This window comes from Ovis canadensis, chromosome 1 (genome assembly GCF_042477335.2).
Source record: "Ovis canadensis isolate MfBH-ARS-UI-01 breed Bighorn chromosome 1, ARS-UI_OviCan_v2, whole genome shotgun sequence".
Classification (NCBI taxonomy): Eukaryota; Metazoa; Chordata; class Mammalia; order Artiodactyla; family Bovidae; genus Ovis; species Ovis canadensis.
This window is the reverse complement of record NC_091245.1, coordinates 216,997,050-217,015,334: the sequence shown is the minus strand read 5'-3', so window position 1 is coordinate 217,015,334 and position 18,285 is coordinate 216,997,050. Positions and strand designations below refer to the sequence as shown.

At 35.2% G+C, this 18,285-nt stretch overlaps 1 protein-coding gene across 2 annotated transcripts in view; it reads left to right on the top strand.

The window, feature by feature from the left end:
- Positions 1-9,335: 9,335 nt before the first annotated feature.
- The window catches only part of NLGN1 (neuroligin 1), a 786,357-nt gene continuing 777,407 nt past the window's right edge, over positions 9,336-18,285 (top strand). For both annotated transcript variants that reach the window (XM_069559761.1, XM_069559778.1), the window contains exon 1: positions 9,336-10,016. The gene's annotated coding sequence lies outside the window, so the exon portion shown is untranslated. The remainder of the gene's footprint in view (positions 10,017-18,285) is intronic.

Below are 18,285 nucleotides of genomic sequence, written 5' to 3'. Positions count from 1 at the left end.
TAGAATTGGATCTTAAAACTAATTTAAATTACCTACAGGGTTTCTTACCATTTCCTCTCCATCATATTCTTTTTCTAATTTGTGCATCATTCTTCTGTGGAGAAATTGGAAGCTCGAGCTTAGTGCTTTGCTTTTCTCTTGGTCATTTGTTCATATTACCTAGTTGGCTTTGGTTATCTTTTTGCTGTGAAAATAACAGAGAAATTTCTCTTCTGTTATCCTTAGCAGTTTTGAGAAACATCAGATGACTTAGTGTCATTAGGTAATCATATTTTTCTTTCACCTTATTTTGTTGCTCTTCCTTTCCTAGTTTTTCTTTTTAAATACACTTCTCAAGCACAAAATTATAAGAAAATCAGCACATAATTATCCTGATTTCTTTAGATTCCATTTTGATTCTTAATCTAGATTCTTATATAAGAAAATATTAGAATCATCTATAAAATAATATATGAATTATTTCTTTTAATTTGATTCATACAGTCTAATGCTGCACTATTCAATATGGTATATATAGTTATTGAGCTCTTGAAATGAAATTGGATACCTCTGTGTCCAAGATTAGATTTTGGATACTTTGTATGAAAAATTATAAAATATCTCAAGCATTTTTGGTAGTGTTACATGTTGAAATGATATTGTTTAAAATATATTGAGCTAAATAAAATAAATTATTGAATTTAATTTCACCTGATTCTACTTCTTTTAAAAAATATATGTTAGCAAGTAAAAAATAGCATATGCTGTACACATTATGTTTCTATTGGATAGCATTGATTATTCTCAAAATACTTCTAATTTTTTAATTAATTGCATTATGTTTCTATTGCTGCTGTAACAAGTTACCTTAAAATTTGGTGACTTAAACAACAAAAATGTATTAATTTTCAGTTCAGGAAATCATCTAAAGTGTCTTGGCAAAGACTGTGCTCTTTTAGAGGCTCTAGCGAGGAATCCACTTCTTTGCCTTTTGTACTTCTAGAGGCCACCTGCATTCCTTGGCTTTTGGCCTTTTCCTCCATTTTTAAAGCCAATGTTGTAACATCTTCAGCTCTCTCAGTTTATCTCCCTGTGATCTCCGATTCTGTTATTACGTCTCTGACTCTTCTGCCTCCTTCTTATAAGGACCCTTTGAATACACCAGGCCTATCTCAAGATCCTTAATCATACCTATACTCCCATATGTCACATGAAGTTAACACATTACAGAGTTTAGGATGTGGGCATCTTTGGAGGACCATTGTTTTACTTACGATGTTAACTACATTTATTTTATTTATTTTTTTATTTTTACTTTATTTTACTTTACAATACTGTATTGGTTTTGCCATACATTGACATGAGTCCACCACGGGTGTATACAAGCTCCCAATCCTGAACCCCCCTCCCACCTCCCACCCCATATCATCTCTCTGGATCATCCCCATGCACCAGCCCCAAGCATCCTGTATCCTGTATCCAACATAGACAGGCACTTCGTTTCTTACATGATAGTATACAGGTTTCAATGCCATTCTCCCAAGTCATCCCACCCTCTCCCTCTCCCTCTGAGTCCAAAAGTCCATTCTATACATCTGTGTCTCTTTTGCTGTCTTGCATACAGGGTCATCATTACCATCTTTCTAAATTCCATATATATGTGTCAGTATACTGTATTGGTGTTTTTCTTTCTGGCTTACTTCACTCTGTATAATCGGCTCGAGTTTCATCCATCTCATTAGAACTGATTCAAGTGTATTCTTTTTAATGGCTGAGTAATACTCTATTGTGTATATGTACCACAGCTTTCTATCCATTCATCTGCTGATGGACATCTAGGTTGTTTCCATGTCCTGGCTATTATAAACAGTGCTGCAATGAACATTGGGGTACACGTGTCTCTTTCAGTTCTGGTTTCCTCAGTGTGTATGCCCAGCAGTGGGATTGCTGGGTCATAAGGCAGCTCTATTTGCAATTTTTTAAGGAATCTCCACACTGTTCTCCATAGTGGCTGTACTAGTTTGCATTCCCACCAACAGTGTAAGAGGGTTCCCTTTTCTCCACACCCTCTCCAGCATTTATTGCTTGTAGACTTTTGGATCACAGCCATTCTGACTGGTGTGAAGTGGTACCTCATTGTGGTCTTGATTTGCATTTCTCTTATAATGAGTGATGTTGAGCATCTTTTCGTGTGTTTGTTAGCCATCCATATGTCTTCTTTGGAGAAATGTCTATTTAGTTCTTTGGCCCATTTTTTGATTGGGTTGTTTATTTTTCTGGAGTTGAGCTGCATAAGTTGCTTGTATATTTTTGAGATTAGTTGTTTGTCAGTTGCTTCATTTGCTATTGTTTTCTCCCATTCAGAAGGCTGTCTTTTCACCTTACTTATAGTTTCCTTTGTGTTAACTACATTTAATGTTATGCTTCCTTGGTTTGTTTTTTGATTATAATTTTTACAATTTGGTTTAGGAATGATGATATATTAATATAAGTAACCAAAGGTAAACAGCAACAAGTCTGAAGTGGCATGGTGCAATGGATTCTCATCTATCTATGCCATAGACTGCATGCAGTGTTGCCTTAGTTACATCAGTCATTTGTCTTCTTGGGTTTTTTCTGTTTAGCAAAAGGTGATTTTTGGAGTCTATGCAAGGACTATAAAATTGTAATTCTTTGGGTCACAGTTCAAATGTACTCTACTTCTTTTAATGATTGGTTTGAATCCTGGTAAAATTAATTTCAGCTATATGATGTTTTCCATATCTTTATCAGACTTGTGAATCCTGAGGATATGAATTATGAACTGGTTTAATGTATTACAGATAACCAAGAATTATACTTGCTTCATTGTCCGATAGGTAAACTTTCTGTTTTCCAAAACTAACTGACTTATAGTCTATTAACTTTGTGATTTATAAGAAATTTTGCTTTGAACTTTTTTGACGTTATCTTCTCTGCATAATCTACTTAAGCAACTACTTTTTAAAAGCTATTTTTTCTCTTTCCTTCTCTCCCTCTCTTCTAGTAAACTTACAGGCCAAGATTTAATTTTTAAAATAACAAAACATTTATAAGCTTGCTTATTTCTAGGGAGGGTTGGGAAATTTTTAGTGAAAAAGCAAAGTGCTAAAGCTGAAGGTTGTGATTTTTATAATGGATGGTTAAATGGTTGAACAACTTCTTATACACTGGGTGTAATGTGGTTTTATCATTCTGTTTGATTGCATCATTTTATTGTTTGTTTCCAGGTATCAGAAATTATTTTATTCACATACTATCAAAACACAAGCTCTAACTCTTAATCCATGTGATTTTAGAAAATCTCATCTTTTTGAAACATTCATGACATAATTTCTAATTTGATGTAAGTAATAAAAAATTAACTAAAGAGTCAGATTTATGTGCTCACGGATTCTGAGAGGGAGGGACACATAGACAGAGACAGAGAGAGAGGGAGAGAAAGAAAGAGAGAGACACACACAGACGCACACAGACACACACACCAAGAGACAGAATATCCATTTCCATTTAAGATGTAACTGAAAGGTCTCCTTTATTTAATGTTTTATTTAATGTTCCCTAAATATTTTGGGACACGTAGATGATGCTCATTAGATCACTAATTGAACAATGATGAAAATCCAGGCTTGTGTTTACTTTTAATTGTGTTATTAGCATAAAATCCTACTTAGAGAAGAAAGAGTAACCAACCCGTGTCTGCGAAGTCAATGAGATGGCGATGCCATTGGGATAGAACTGAATTTTTTCTTTTCCAGCTTGAACTATAGAACATTAATTTTCATGTGACTTTTCCATAATTAGGTCAAATTTTACAATACATTTTACAAATACTGGAAACATAGACTCAAGCTAATATTATACAATAAACTTTAATGGATGATTTACAATAGGATGGTTTCCTTGTTTTATTTATTTGGTACTAAGGGCATGCTTAAGGAATACTTTTAATGCTTATTATAAGATACATTCTAGACTACACTGCAGTGTACTAAAATTAATCATGATATGATAGAGTCTAATGCAGCTAAATTACTGCTATGACAATTATGAGAAGATCGGCATAAATAATATTCAATATTACAAATATATAAAAATCTACAATTTTAAATAAATAAGATACCCCATAAAACAATAATGTATTGAGCTAGTGACAGCTGAAATCTTTGAACCTGAAAATGTATTGTTAAGTAAAGAACAATTGTACCAATTAAATATAAATATCAATTGTTTGTTGTTTGGTCGCTCTTTCGTGTTCTACTCTTTTGCTACCCAGGCTGCCAGGCTTCTCTGTCTATGGGATTTCCTAGGCAAGAATGCTGGAGTGGGTTGCCATTTCCTTTTCCAGGGGATCTTTCTGACCCAGGGATTGAACCCATGTCTCCTGCATTCCAGGTGGATGCTTTACTGCTGAGCCACCAGTGAAGCCTAAATACCAATTATAGGGTTTTTTTTTAAAGAGCTCCTTCAAAAAAAAAAAAATAAAACAAATAGATTCTTAATTATTAACATAATAACACAAATGTTTGGAAATTTTTAGTAATTCAAAATGATACATTTGTTTTGAAATTTTGAATGCATTTCTGACTTAAGCCCCTGAGCTTTGAACATGTGTTTCGTTATGTCAAACCAGCTTTGATGAAGAAGCCCTATTTCTCTATGTAACAGTCTCATCCTAAAATATCTAGTCTTGATCATTCCTTCCTTGGTTTCCATTACACGTCTTCCAACCAAGAAATATAAAGATGCATCTGGTAAATTTAGCATTGGAGCAGATGTATTCTCGCAATACATACCTCAAACATTCAGTATCAGTCAAGTGTTTTAAGTAGTCTTTTCTAATTAAGCAGAATTGTGTGAACAGACTATTCCTTGTAGAAAGAACCTCTTCGTAAACAGCCACCTTTGCAGTAGTTAGGACTTGAAATATTGCAACACTTTTTATCTTTATGCCTTTCATAATTCCCAATTGCCATTCATTTAGATTCAAGACTTGAGCACTTAAAATGAAGTTATATCAGGGGAGTTCTAAAGATGGTGGAAGAGTATTTTTTCCCCAAGACTTGGTTTTGAAATCTATTTTACAATATTTTATATGATTCTTTTTTCAGACATAGACCAATCTTTCATGACATCTTAAAATGTTTATTATCAGACAGAACTTGATGAATTTGACCTCATCATAAAAGTGTGCTCTTATATCAATTATTGAAAAAAATCACAATTCTGTTTTCATAATGACTCTTGTATTAAAAGAAACAATACTTTCTCATCTATTATTAGTAGAACTGTGTCATTTCTTTACATGATCCATTTGGTATTATTCATTTTTTGTTTATATTGCAGAAATTGAAATAGGATGTGTAATCATATCTACCCTTGGTTTTAGCACAGCTGAAATTTTAGTGACATAATCAAATTGGAATTCTATATTCCAGTTGGCACTCAAGTTTGCCATTCTTGGCCTTTCATTTCCCATTATTGTTTTTCATAGTAATTTTTTACTTTTCTATTCCATTCTCTGATGAGAGAGCCCATCCCAGGTAGAGAATACCTTTGTTTTCTTCATGTATAAGTCGGCTTGTTTCACTCTTTGGTCTATTAAGGGATTCATTCACTGACCATTTGTATTGTGAAGAATATAAAGATTAAGTAATTTTCTGTCATCTGTGTAAAGTAAATCAGGGAAAGAAGTGAGTTTTATTCATGTTTTATTCTCATTCTCCTACTTCTCCTTCTTTTACTTTGTTACCTGCATGACTTTCCACCCATCAAAAGTGTGCACTTAGATGGTTGGATGATATCACCGACACAGTGGACATGGGTTTGGGTGAACTCCGGGAGTTGGTGATGGACAGGGAGGCCAGGCGTGCTGCGGTTCATGGGGTCACAAAGAGTCGGACACAAGTGAGCAACTGAACTGAACTGAACTGACTGAAACACACTGAAGATGAAACTTCAGTTTTATATTAATATCTATGTCTCTTCAGTATGCATGATTAATTATCAATTCAGAATAACTGTTAGCCATTTACAATCAACACATCAATCATCAGAAGCAAATTCAGGGACTATGGTAGTTGTTTGTATTAGAGTCAACGCTTGTATGTTATGCTTTGTACTGTGCCTAGTATGCAAGAGATATTCAATAAGTGGTTACTGAAAGAATATGTCAACCTCTCCAAATTTCAGAAATATAACTACTTCTGCCCTGTGTATTCCATTCGCAAAGGAAATTAATTTGTCCTTTCACTCTTTCTTTATAACAAAGCTGCTTTGTTTATTGCTCAGGAAAACTGTTCTGAATGGTTGACAGTCTGTTGTTGATTTTTCCAGACTTGTTTTCTGAGTTTAGTATGAGTTGAGTTGAGAATATTAACTACGGATGTAGCTTATTTTACTTCTAAGATTGGACTCTCCTTAGTATCCTCTCCTATTTTGCATGAATTATGAAAAATAATGACTTGGAAATGAGATTTCCATTTCTCGTATTTCCCATCAACAAAGCCTCCTTATTTGAATTCACATGTGGAGTTTTTAAGTTCTGGAAGGATTTTCTTCTGTGTCGTATTTTAACATAGGGCTACTCTAGATTTGGTGGTTTCCAGTTAACTGGTCAGAACTGAACATGATCGATTGATTGCCTGTTTCACAATTTCAGAGACATTATTGCTATATGTAAGATCAAAGGAAAATACCACTCCCCACAAAAAAGGTAGTTGAACATTACTTTTTCCCCCTATTTCAACCACATTTTTTCTTATTTAGGTGATGATTTTTGCTTGCTAGCTGGAAATTTGTATTTCCCTTCTAGAAAGAAATAAGGATCTATACATTTCCAGTTCTTAGAAATATGAAGTACTATAGATTTTTTAAAAAAATGCTACATATATTTAAAAAATCTGTATAGACTTCTGTGCAGACAGTAGATTCTGAAATTCTGAACTCAAATACTATTTTTTTCACTTCTACATATACTTTTCTAAATAGAAATTTTCCTAAAACTATAAGGGTTCATAGAAATCATCTAATTTAAATATTTCATTTTAAGGAAATGGTTCAGACATATAATCAATTTATAATGTAATTCTATAAACATTGTGTACTCCAGATTCAGTTTGAGAAAGAAAGAATGAATACTGGGTTGAAGCTCCCAATTTCCAATTTCATTAACTTTGGTTCTTTCCAAAGATAAAGTATACCTTGAATTTCAAGCTTATCATTGTCATGCATGTTTATATACTTTTGCTATATATGCATATGCTCAAAAACAAATATAATTATAATCATATACATCATAATGTTTTCAAACTTGATATATAAATGTATCAACCCACAGTTTTCTTTCTGCACCCTGCTTTTGTTGTTGCTGCTCCACATTGCATTTCTGCATGCTGTCATGCTAACTCAAGTAGCTACAGTGCATTCATTTTTCGCTTTTACTGCATGTACTATTACAATATGTAAATATTCTATAAACTCCTTGTTCACTCATATATCCAAAGTTTCTTTTTTTTTTTTTCTCTTTCAAGTAATTCTGTACTGGGTATTTTCTGTACATGCATAGAGACACAGAAAAGAATGCAGGAGTGGAGAAATTGGAATTGAGGATGGAAGAATCTTTATTGCTAAACTTCTATCTGAAGTTGTACTATTTTACCTGTCCTTCATGGTTTCTCCACATCCTCATAAGTTTTTCTTATTCCTGGACTTACAAAATTTTGCCAGTTTCATAGTTGTGAAATGATACTTCACCATTTTAACTTGCATTTCTGTAGTAACTAGGAAAATTCAATAATTTTTTCAGATGTTTATTGAACATTGAGAATCCTCTTCTGTCATTTAATCATTTGTTGGCTCATTTTTTAAATAATATTCTTGTCTTTATAGATTTATGAGAATTCTTTAGGTACTTGGATACTAATCCTTCTTTGATTATGTAACCAAACATTGCATAGCAAATATATCCTCTCAGTCTATGCTTAACTTTCATGATATACATACATGTTTTACATATGCCTAATTTACTGTTTGAATAATTCATCTTTCCGTACTGCCCATATTGCCACCTGGTATTTATCAAGTTTCCATAAATGTGGAGATATATTACTAAGTCCTGTATTCTATTTTCCTGGACCAACTTCTATCTCTGAACCAGAGTTACAATGCTTCAGTCATTGTCATTGTATATTAAACGTTAATAGTCAATACAGAAATTCCCCATACCTTGTTCTTCAAAATTGTATTGACAAATTTTGACCCTTCCCTCTTGCAAACAAACTGTAGAATTAACTTTTCAAGTTCTATGAAAAACTACATGGGCTTTCAATAATAATTACTTTAATTTTATAGAATAAATTACAGTCAAGTCTTCCATCCAGGAACAAGTATACCTGTTAATTTATTTGAGTTTACTCTTTGATTTTTAATAGATAAATTAACCCTGGGTCAAAAGTGACTGCTCAAAGTCACATAGCCAATTAACAACAAAACCAGTGGTAGAAGTAAGATCTCTTGACTCCTTAGTAGCTCTTACACTAAAAAAGGTTTAATTATTTAGTCAATTAGGAAAGAAAATCTTGGAGTCCTTGCAGCTACTACACCCACCAGCAGGAAGGTGAATTAAGCTTCCTGAGTTTACTGGGCCCTTGATAAATCAGAGTGTGGTCAGAAGACTTGCTGTGAAGGCAAATTTCATCCGTTGCCTGTTCCTATTAGATCAGAATCCTCATTTTAAAAAGATCGCTAGGTTATTGGTAGGCACAGTAAAGTTTAAGAGAGATTGCTTACCGAATGGAATCCTGAAATTCATTGCATTTTTTCCCTCTAAAACCTGCCATAAATGCATGTATATACACATATATATGTGTGTGTATATGTATACATATATATACAAAAATATGTATATGCTCCTTAGGTTCCCCCCCCAAAACCCAGCATATCTCAGGCACACTGAGGCTTCTTTTGATATCTGTAGTTATTCAGGAAGCAAATACATTTGCTTTGAAATCACTGGCTGTCCCAAATTGGCCTTTTAGCTACTCTATCCCCCCTGGGAAAGTTTCTGTAGGAAAAAGATGGAACACTGAGGAGAAAGAAGCACAGATTCAGTCTTTAAAGTAAAACAAAGAAGAAAGATCAGACGATTTTTTCAAGTAGTCACATACTATTCATGGTAATCTATGGTCAGCCTTCTTGTTTCACTACTATAGCAGCCAGTTATCTACATTGGGGAGAGGGGGGGCGGGAAAAGGTGAGGAGAAGGGATTTCAAAAAAAAAAAAAGAAAATAAAATGAGTCCCTGCAATATCACCTTAAGCCACTAGGGGTATCTTTGTACCATTTTTCATCCTGCACTGATTTGGAGTGGAAACCTATATTAGGGGAAAACCAGGGTCCTCGGCATTTTTTTGCTAGCTGTGCACCCAGAATCCAAAAACATTTTAGAAAGAAAGAAATCCACAGTTCTTTTGGTCATCCGAACAGGGCTACGAAATCGCTCTACTGGACATCAGCATCAGGGATTCATTTTTGAGGTCAATTTCCAATCGAGATAAATCTATTGGATTAGTAGGATTATCTGATTGCAGCTGAAAGAAGTAACGTTGTTTGATCATTTGTATTTCTTGCCTGATGCTCGGATTTACATGGAGGTGGCTTGGGGTCCTAAGGATTCTGGATCGTGGTTGCAGCTGGAGAGAAAAAAGGATCAATCGACACGTTTTGGAAGTGTCCGTGGGTGAATAAAAAAAAAAAAAAGGAAGGGGGGGGCGCAAAACTGGGGTTGCGGCTGCTTCGAGAAGAAAAAAAGAAAACAAATAAAGGAAGCATCTTGAATTGTCAAACAAGAATTACCGGATGCTCAAGATTCCAAAATCAGCGTCTAGGAACTGGTAAATACTTGGAGCAATTCAGCTTGTATTTGACGGCGAAGTGTTGTAGAAACTGTCTCCTTGAATTATTGGAAGGGGACTGGGGAAAGATGAGGGGGCTGGCTCTATGGATTTATCTTACTGAGGGTAAGTTTGGGGTCTTTTATTGGGAGGGGGCTGCCTGGGTCTGTGTGCCGCTGCGCGGAAGGTGCTGCGGACGCGGTGCCTGTGAAATGGGGAGTGAAGTAGGGGGATGTGAACCACCTCGCACATCTCCGGTAGATCTCTAGGGAGCTACCTAGATCGAGCTTAAGAACAGTGTTTTGTGGCGACGGTGGGAAAGCCGAGCAACCCTCCAAGCTCTGAACTTTGCGTTGAAAATCTCTCAGTTGAGAGATCCCTCTTGGATCTAGAGCTTTCTCCTACTGATACTTTAAAGAGAGGAGGCAGCGATGCCTTGGAAAACCTGCATGTGGAGGGGGAAAGCCCAAGTAGAAACCGCTGCTATCTCTGCCGCTGTTTTGGCAGCTGTCTTGGCTTCTAGGGGAATTTTGCAGGGGGGATTGGCCGTTTTCGTATTGTCTCTTTCTCCCTTCCCCTTCCGTCCTTCCCCTTCCCGCCTCTCCCTCCTCCCCGCCGAACACTAAAGGGTTACAGGTTCACTGCATCAGACGGAGACTGTAAGAGTGGGTGACCGGCCACACATGTTGTCTTGTAATTCACTTGTACGACTTTGCATAATACAGTCCGAGGTAACTTTTCTTCGAGTTGGACCAGTCCAGGAAGGCGCTGCAGCCTTTCTGCCGAGGGCCCAGGCTGGCAAGTGCGCCAGGCAGCCGGCTGTATTTCCAATGCATGCCTGCCCTGGCTGCCTCGCCACTTACTGGCTTTTCTTTCCAACTGAACGGTGCGCGCGCGTTTCCTGACGTTTTCTTGCTGCTGAATTAAGAGCTTTTTTTTTTTTTTTAAATATTATTTCATTGCTGTCAACAAAAGCTCATCTTTATTTACAGAAGGGAAATCAATTTCAGCAGATGTAATTAAAAATAATCACTCCAATGAGTGAGTATTAATTGACTAAGGAAACTAAAAGTTGCTTTGGAATCCAGAAAGGCATATAATTCTGAATCAATTTTGGAGTCTGCATAGGTTCAGAACAATTACTTAGAGAGAACGGATTTAAAATATGTATGTAGATATGTTAAATGAGTTAAGGCACTCCCCTGCCTTCATAGGCTCCTTATACCTTCAGAATGTTAGTTGGCTTTTCCTATTTAAGGCCATTTCGTTAAATTTTAAACCTCAGTCATTCAGCTGCATTAGACTAAAATGGAGATAGATAATTGTTAAAACAAAAATGAATGATCTACATGTTATTAAAGAAGAGCATCAAATATTTTTTCAGGGGTCTCTGTTTATAGACTATGAAATAGATGTAGATACCATATACCTTTATGGTTTTAGCATTAAAACCTCTTCATCGTGAACTAAGCACTCATCATCCAAGTACTTCAAGAATTCCAGATACATCAGACATTCTGGTATTAAAAGAGGAGCCTCACCAAACTTTCTTCTTGGATTTGTGTGTATCTATGTGTTTCTTAAGTCTAAATTCTGAAACAAGATCAATGCCATTCTTTTTTCCTTTTTAAGATTAAATAGCAAAAAATGAAACTCTTGTCTCCCAAGGATTCTACATTGGAAACGTTATTACTTATTTCTGCAGACTTTAAAGTTTTTCTAGAGATTATAAAAATAGCAAGAAATAGTTCCTGCAGGGGTGTTAGTTTTAAGAAGATATCTCCGAGGCTGGGTTTGCCTTTTAAACACAGCTCTAAGTCATGTGGTTTATGTGCAGCATGAGCTAGAAGAATGGATATTCTGTGTTTTGGTACATTCTAGCCACTGATCATAGCTACATTGTCCACTAATATTAACATCTTCTTAAAAATTTAAGTTAAAACAGACAGCTAACAAATAACAAAATATAATAGTAAATATATCATGAAGGCAAATGGGAGGTGGATTAGAATCCCTCTTTATAGGCTAGTAGAGAATATAATGTTGATACTACAAAGTAGATGGAGGGTATGATATATGAAAAAGGAAGTCCTTGTAAAAGTTAATTTACATCTTTCACAACCACTGACCCAGTGGTAATGGCATGCACAATGGTGCGAAAGCCGGAAGAATTAGCTTAAAGTGCCTTTGTCATGACTGAACAATATTTTCCTCTGGCAAGAATAATCAATATTTTGTGGCCCCTGTTCCATTTTCTTTTGGCAGTGAAAATGAAAAGGTAAAAACTTTAACCCACTCTGTGGTTTCTACAAGCAGTTCCTAACATAAAACTTTGGTAAACTTTGTAGGTGGTAGATCCGCTTTGGAAAATTAATAATAATAGGAATAAAAATAAATAAAACTATATACCCCCAAATAATTTAAAAGCTACAGTAAATGAAGAGCAACTCACCCAGTTACATAAATGTTCTCTATTATTAATAGAGTGAATTATTTTGAGAACTATTAAAAAACCTGAAGAGTTCACTTAGTTACATTTGCTCTACTTTATTCAAATAACATTTTTGGTCTTTTTTTTTTTTTTGGTCATGACTTTTAAAAAGAACATGGTGGCCTTGATCATCTGTCCCAATTTTGCTACAGAATACACAAAATGTGGTAGTTTGGGGTAAATAAGTAGAAACTCCCAATTAGCCCTGAAAATGACAAGCATGGTTTCTAATGTGTGTGATGAGAAATAGCTTTGGATTCCCCAAAGCTTATCACCATGGAATAACTCAAGTTGCTTCACTGGAGCTTTGCTGCACCTGTTCCTAGAACCCTTTCATGTGATCTAGCTGGCCTAACATTCAGGGGGTTCTAATACATTTGCTGCAGATTTGTTTCATGATTTTGAGATATTTAAATACAGTTAAATGTTATTTTACACTAATTGATTTTTTTAAAGGAAATTTCTCCACTCTTAATTGAAAGCAAAATAAAAAGGGCACTCCTATTTTAATGATTTGTTGAAATTTAACACATGGCATCTCAAAATGCAAATCTTCTGTTTCTTTTGCTTTGTCAAGAAATGCTAACAACAAAACTTAAAACTTATAGTTAGTTTAAAACTTCAGTTTTCAATATTTCAAATTTGCAAAGCCCAGAAAATCTTTGAAAAATTAACATATAGAAGACTCATGATAAATCTAGGGTGTCCTTTTAAATGCTTTTTGAAAGATAATTTAAAAAATTTTCAAGTAGTTAATCTCTTAATCTTGTAGGATAGCAACATTCTCAACTGTTCCTAAGAATAATTTCTTATAGTAACAGATTTGATTACTTTTCCTTTGTTATTAATGACATCACATTGACAATGTCAACTGTCACTCTCTTACTATAGAAGGATATGAATTATTTCTGTCCTCCACCCCCACAAAAAACACCTATATGGTAGCAAATGTGTGAAAGAGAGAGAGATTGCCAACTCTAAGCTTAACTGAAGTTAAGCAAAACTAATAAATCACTCCAGGCATTTGAAATTATCAGACATTAAACTTTTGGAGGATTTTATATGAATTCTTTTTATAACAGTCAATATAATCTCTTCTGTGCCTGTTTCCGTTGCATGTAAGAGAAATTCTAGTCAATGGCGAAACGCTTTACTGCTGCCATTACTGCAGACTTTATAGATGAGAGATGTGTCAGCATGTTAGCTTTAGCAGTAATGCCTCTTTTGTGTGAAACCTTATGGGCCTTGCAGGCACTCTTTCATCTTGACACTCATAAAATGTTCAATCCCCATATTTATTATTTAATTTTCTTCCTATATATAGCAGCCGAGCACTTCAATATATGAATGTGTAGCCAAAAACTGACAGGCAAGCGTGAATAGGACTAATGAGTTTTAATAATACACATATTAGGGACTGCTAAAGAAAGTTTAATTAAGAAAAACAAGTTAAGCATGAAATTCATTTTGGAACAAATGTAAGTTAAGTTATTACTGCAGATATAAAGTCAAAAACCACAGGGATACATGACAAGAAAGAAAGTTCCAGGTTGAGACTAGACCTTCTAAACTCAGTTGACATCTTAGGACCTGCCTTTAAGTTGATGCGCTTGGCTCTGCCTTATGAAATCAAAGAATATACACTATTTCAGACTTTACACTTTTCTATAACAATTTCTATTTAATATGTTAACTATATCCAGGCATGTTCTATACCACTTTCCTTCAGACACAGTAGCCTTTCAGTAGCCACACAGTAGCCTTTCACTTTTCTGTGGTCAATTTTCCTAATACCATATATGCCTGCCTAATCTACCAGTCAGAATCTGTGCCATCCCTTTGGGTGTGCTGTAGGTGGTGTTTCAGTTAGAGGACTGCTCATATATCAACTTACCTGCACCTATAGTTCTGTTTAATTTTGGGCACTTAGAAATAAATTTTAGAGATTATTTATGTTTGCCCATTTATTTATTTGGTGGTGGCATTTTATATCTGGGCAGAAGTTGGAGAAGAGACGGAATACTGGGCAAATATTTCCTTAGAATGTGGTTTTCTTACATTTCGTCTGTATTTAATGTAGGTAATCCTGGAAAGAGGGAAGCAGTCAGGCAATAGCATGAAGGTCTTATACATGCCCTTCAACAACTGTCTTTTTGGCAACATCTGTTTGATAGGCTAACTTGTTCTTATACACACCTTTGGCATCACCTATGTGTAACGGTAGGTTTTTCCTCTTTGAAATACCCAGTGAATGTTGAGTCTTTGAGGGGGAAAAAAAGAGGTTAGTTGTAACATTTCAAAGTGAATTGAAAATCTTCTTGTCTTTTTTTAGATAGTTATGGCGCATACTTTCATATGGAATACTCCACGCATGGAAATTTAACATGGTCACTCATTAGATCAATGAATACTGACTTGATAAAAACTAACTTGGAATTATTGTTAGTATAAGTTTTTTCCATAGGACCGCCATTCCCCTTATGACAGAACTCACCAGAAAAACAGTGATTACCACATATCACATTGACAAACAGTTGTCAATATTAAGACCTGAAAATCATACTCAGCCATCTACTAGTTAACCATAAGGCTACAAGGAGTAAAGGTTCACTTCAGTAACCATTATGTTTCAAGTTTCAAGTCGGTGCATCTGTCATTTTTAATTTAAATCTATATTACTTAGCTGTCCAAAACTTTACACACATGTAACGTTGTTATCTATCCTTTTTCTTATGGGTAAAAAATAAAGTCACTTAGTGTCTTTACCTCTTTAACTGTGCCAAGTATTCTAATGCATATGTTGCTATGAGATTATTGCCAAAAGTTTCTGTTATTTAAAGCTGTGGTCTTTAGTAATAAACCTGAGAAATTATTCAATATATGAGTAATGCATTTTACATGCTGCAATAATACAGTGGTATAGCTTATGTAACCTCTATAATGGCAGGGGGTATTGTCTGGCTTTTCAAAGCTATGTGTTTCCCTCCAACACCCAGAATAGTGCCTGACATATTACTTGCAACTGACAAATATTGCTGAATGACTAAAAAAACCTCATCCTAGTCTTGCATATTAACAACTAAATATGTAACTTCTTGCTTAATACCTGATCTCTTCATTTTTGCTTTTAATTTTTCTTACCCGAAGTCACTTGTTACTTTTAATTGATACATATTTTAAAACTATGTGCAAAATTCCGAAAGTAGAAATATATTGAAAAGATTGAATTTTAACTAAAGACAAATAAGAATTGAAACTTTAGTGAAATTTTTATGTAGTTTATATATTGTGATAAATTATTTTATCAGGACTCACAATATAATAGGATTATTTGAGGTTATAATTTACCAAAATGAATATTAGAGTTACTTTCTGCTGTGTAGAAAATGTGATATCTCAAGGAACTTTGGAAGCACTAATTCAAACACTTAGAACATGGACAGTAAGATCTAAAATATAATCATGTTTGGCATTTTGGTTATTTTTTCAGTTTTTAAAAAATTTATAGTTACAAGATTCCTATTGTTTAATTTTATTTAAATGGTGAATTCACTTAAACCTATGTGTATATTAAATTCTTCTGTATTCATTGATGTTTTGTTATACAAATGGCACACGGATAGAGTATTGCTTTGAATTCTGTTATTGTTAGTACTAATAGAACTGTAATATGAAGGGAAATAAAAGATGTGAATATCTGAAGAAGATTGCAAGTATAATCATCTGTCACTTTAGGGCAAAGCTTGAGCTCTAAGCCAAATCAGGAGTGACAGAACCCTTATTGTTGTCTGGTACCTTACATGAAAGGAGTTGGTGGTCTCAGTCCAGTTCCTAGCAGACAGTTACTCCTTAAACAATAGTAACTATAGTATTTGCCAATTCCTGCAGAAACCTAGGAATGAATGGGTATAAAGGTTTAACTACCCCCTCTCTGCTAATCATCCTGCAAGGGGTCAAGATTGACTCACCCTGGCAGAGGGCCACACTGAGAAACTTAGCACTGCCTCTGCCAACGTTGTAGCCATTGTCTGGCAGCACAGGATTTTTAAAGAGAACTTCAGTTAAGCAGGGCACCAGGAGTGGCAGTTCTCCACTCTTCCCAGGCACAACTCACCAGAAACAAAAACAGACTTAAACAGTGACTCGAGAAGGTAGCACTGCTCTTAGGTTGCGCTGTCTTCACTATAAAGATACTGGCAGGCATACTTAAGTTACTTAAGGCACACTTAAGATACTGGCAGGTATGCTTCTGGACACAATGACTTGCAACCCCAAAGTAGCCCTTTTCAGACAAAAGCTTCAGTTTAATATCCAGGGAAGTGATCCACTCTACCTGGCTGTCTCTCCTGAGCTCTTGAGTGATTATTCATTTTCTTCTAGGAGAGTCACAGCATCACCAATTGGTTTTAAATATGCATCCTGTGGTATTTGACGTATGCATTAAAACAGTTGCCTGTGCTTTTATTTTTAAACATTCTGTTTTACAGTTGCTGTCCTTCAAATCCTCTTAATATCCTTCCACATTTGAAAGTTAACCCTCTTCTGTAGATTTTAAAACAGCAATTAATATGTAGAGATTCTGAGAGTAGGTTCAGAGTAAACAGAAAGTAAAACTTATTTATATAGTCAAATGTTAAATGGATTGTTTCGCTTGCATCCCCAAAATAAAATAAAGGAGAAACTCACTAAAGTTTAGCCATTTGTTGTAATGATGGTCTTAGTAGAAATATTCAGTTGTAAAATGCAGAAGAAAATGCTATCACCTTGATCTCTTTTTCTTTCTGCTGTCAGAAAGCTGTTAGGGCATCTTCAAATCTCACTTTTTTTCCCAAATGGCAACAAAATTAGTCACCAGTCTATAAGAACATGCCTCCACATCTCTGCATGATGAGGAATTTTCATTGTCCTTCTATTTATCTTCACCTCTTCTCTGTTTTATCTCCTTTTGCTGCCAAGTGTAATTAAGATAATGCCTTCACAGCGGTCACGTATCACAGTTGAATAAATAAAATCTGATAGTAGGGTTAATGAAAGAAAAATAATATATAGAATGAATGGGTTAGTCATTCAAGAGATATTTTCTAATGACTTACAATGTAATTAATTGTTCTGGGGATGGTTGCTTTCAAATCAACTGTTCAAAAGCCATAGCCTCTCTTCTCAAATATTAAGGCTAACCTGATTGTTATTTTTGTGATTATAATTATTCTCGTCATATTTGGGGTAAGATCTCACATCCTGATTTTTTTGGCTTGATGCCTCACCCTTCTCTGAAGTCACACTAAACTCTTTGTTCACAGAGAGGCCCAGGCTTCACAGTGTTTGGGTCTTCTCTTGCCTCTGACAGGATTTGTCCCCTGTCAACTTCCACTCATCTTTCAGAACCCAGTTTACAGATAACTTCTTCAGGACAGTCATCCTTTTTACTCAAGGCTCATTAACTCTCCCCTCCGAGAATTATCCTTCTTTGCAAAGCCTTTATAACTGAGTGGTGTGATTGATCCACATAACGTTTGTCTTCCCCATTGGACTTTCGGTCTCTGAGAGTGTCATCACCATGACTATCTCCTTGTTGGCCTTCCCAGTGCTTGGCACTAAATGATGTAATAATGATGAATAGGCAATCCGAGTTTACAAATTTCTGTGGTGAAAAGTACTAAAGGTTCCTGAAGAAAAAGGCTACAAATGCTTCGAGAGTGGCAGAGGGAGTGTTTTTGTGGCTGGGAGGATCTGAACTGACATTTGAATCTTGTTAGTTCTAATGGCCTTGAGGGATCCTGGCTGGAGTCTCTCCAGGCAAAATCTAATGGTAAGAGTATTCCCCAGGAAGGAAGAATCTTGGTAAATAACTTGGATTGAATTCACTGACCAGGACTCTCAGTGATGTTCTTTGTTTGTTTGTTT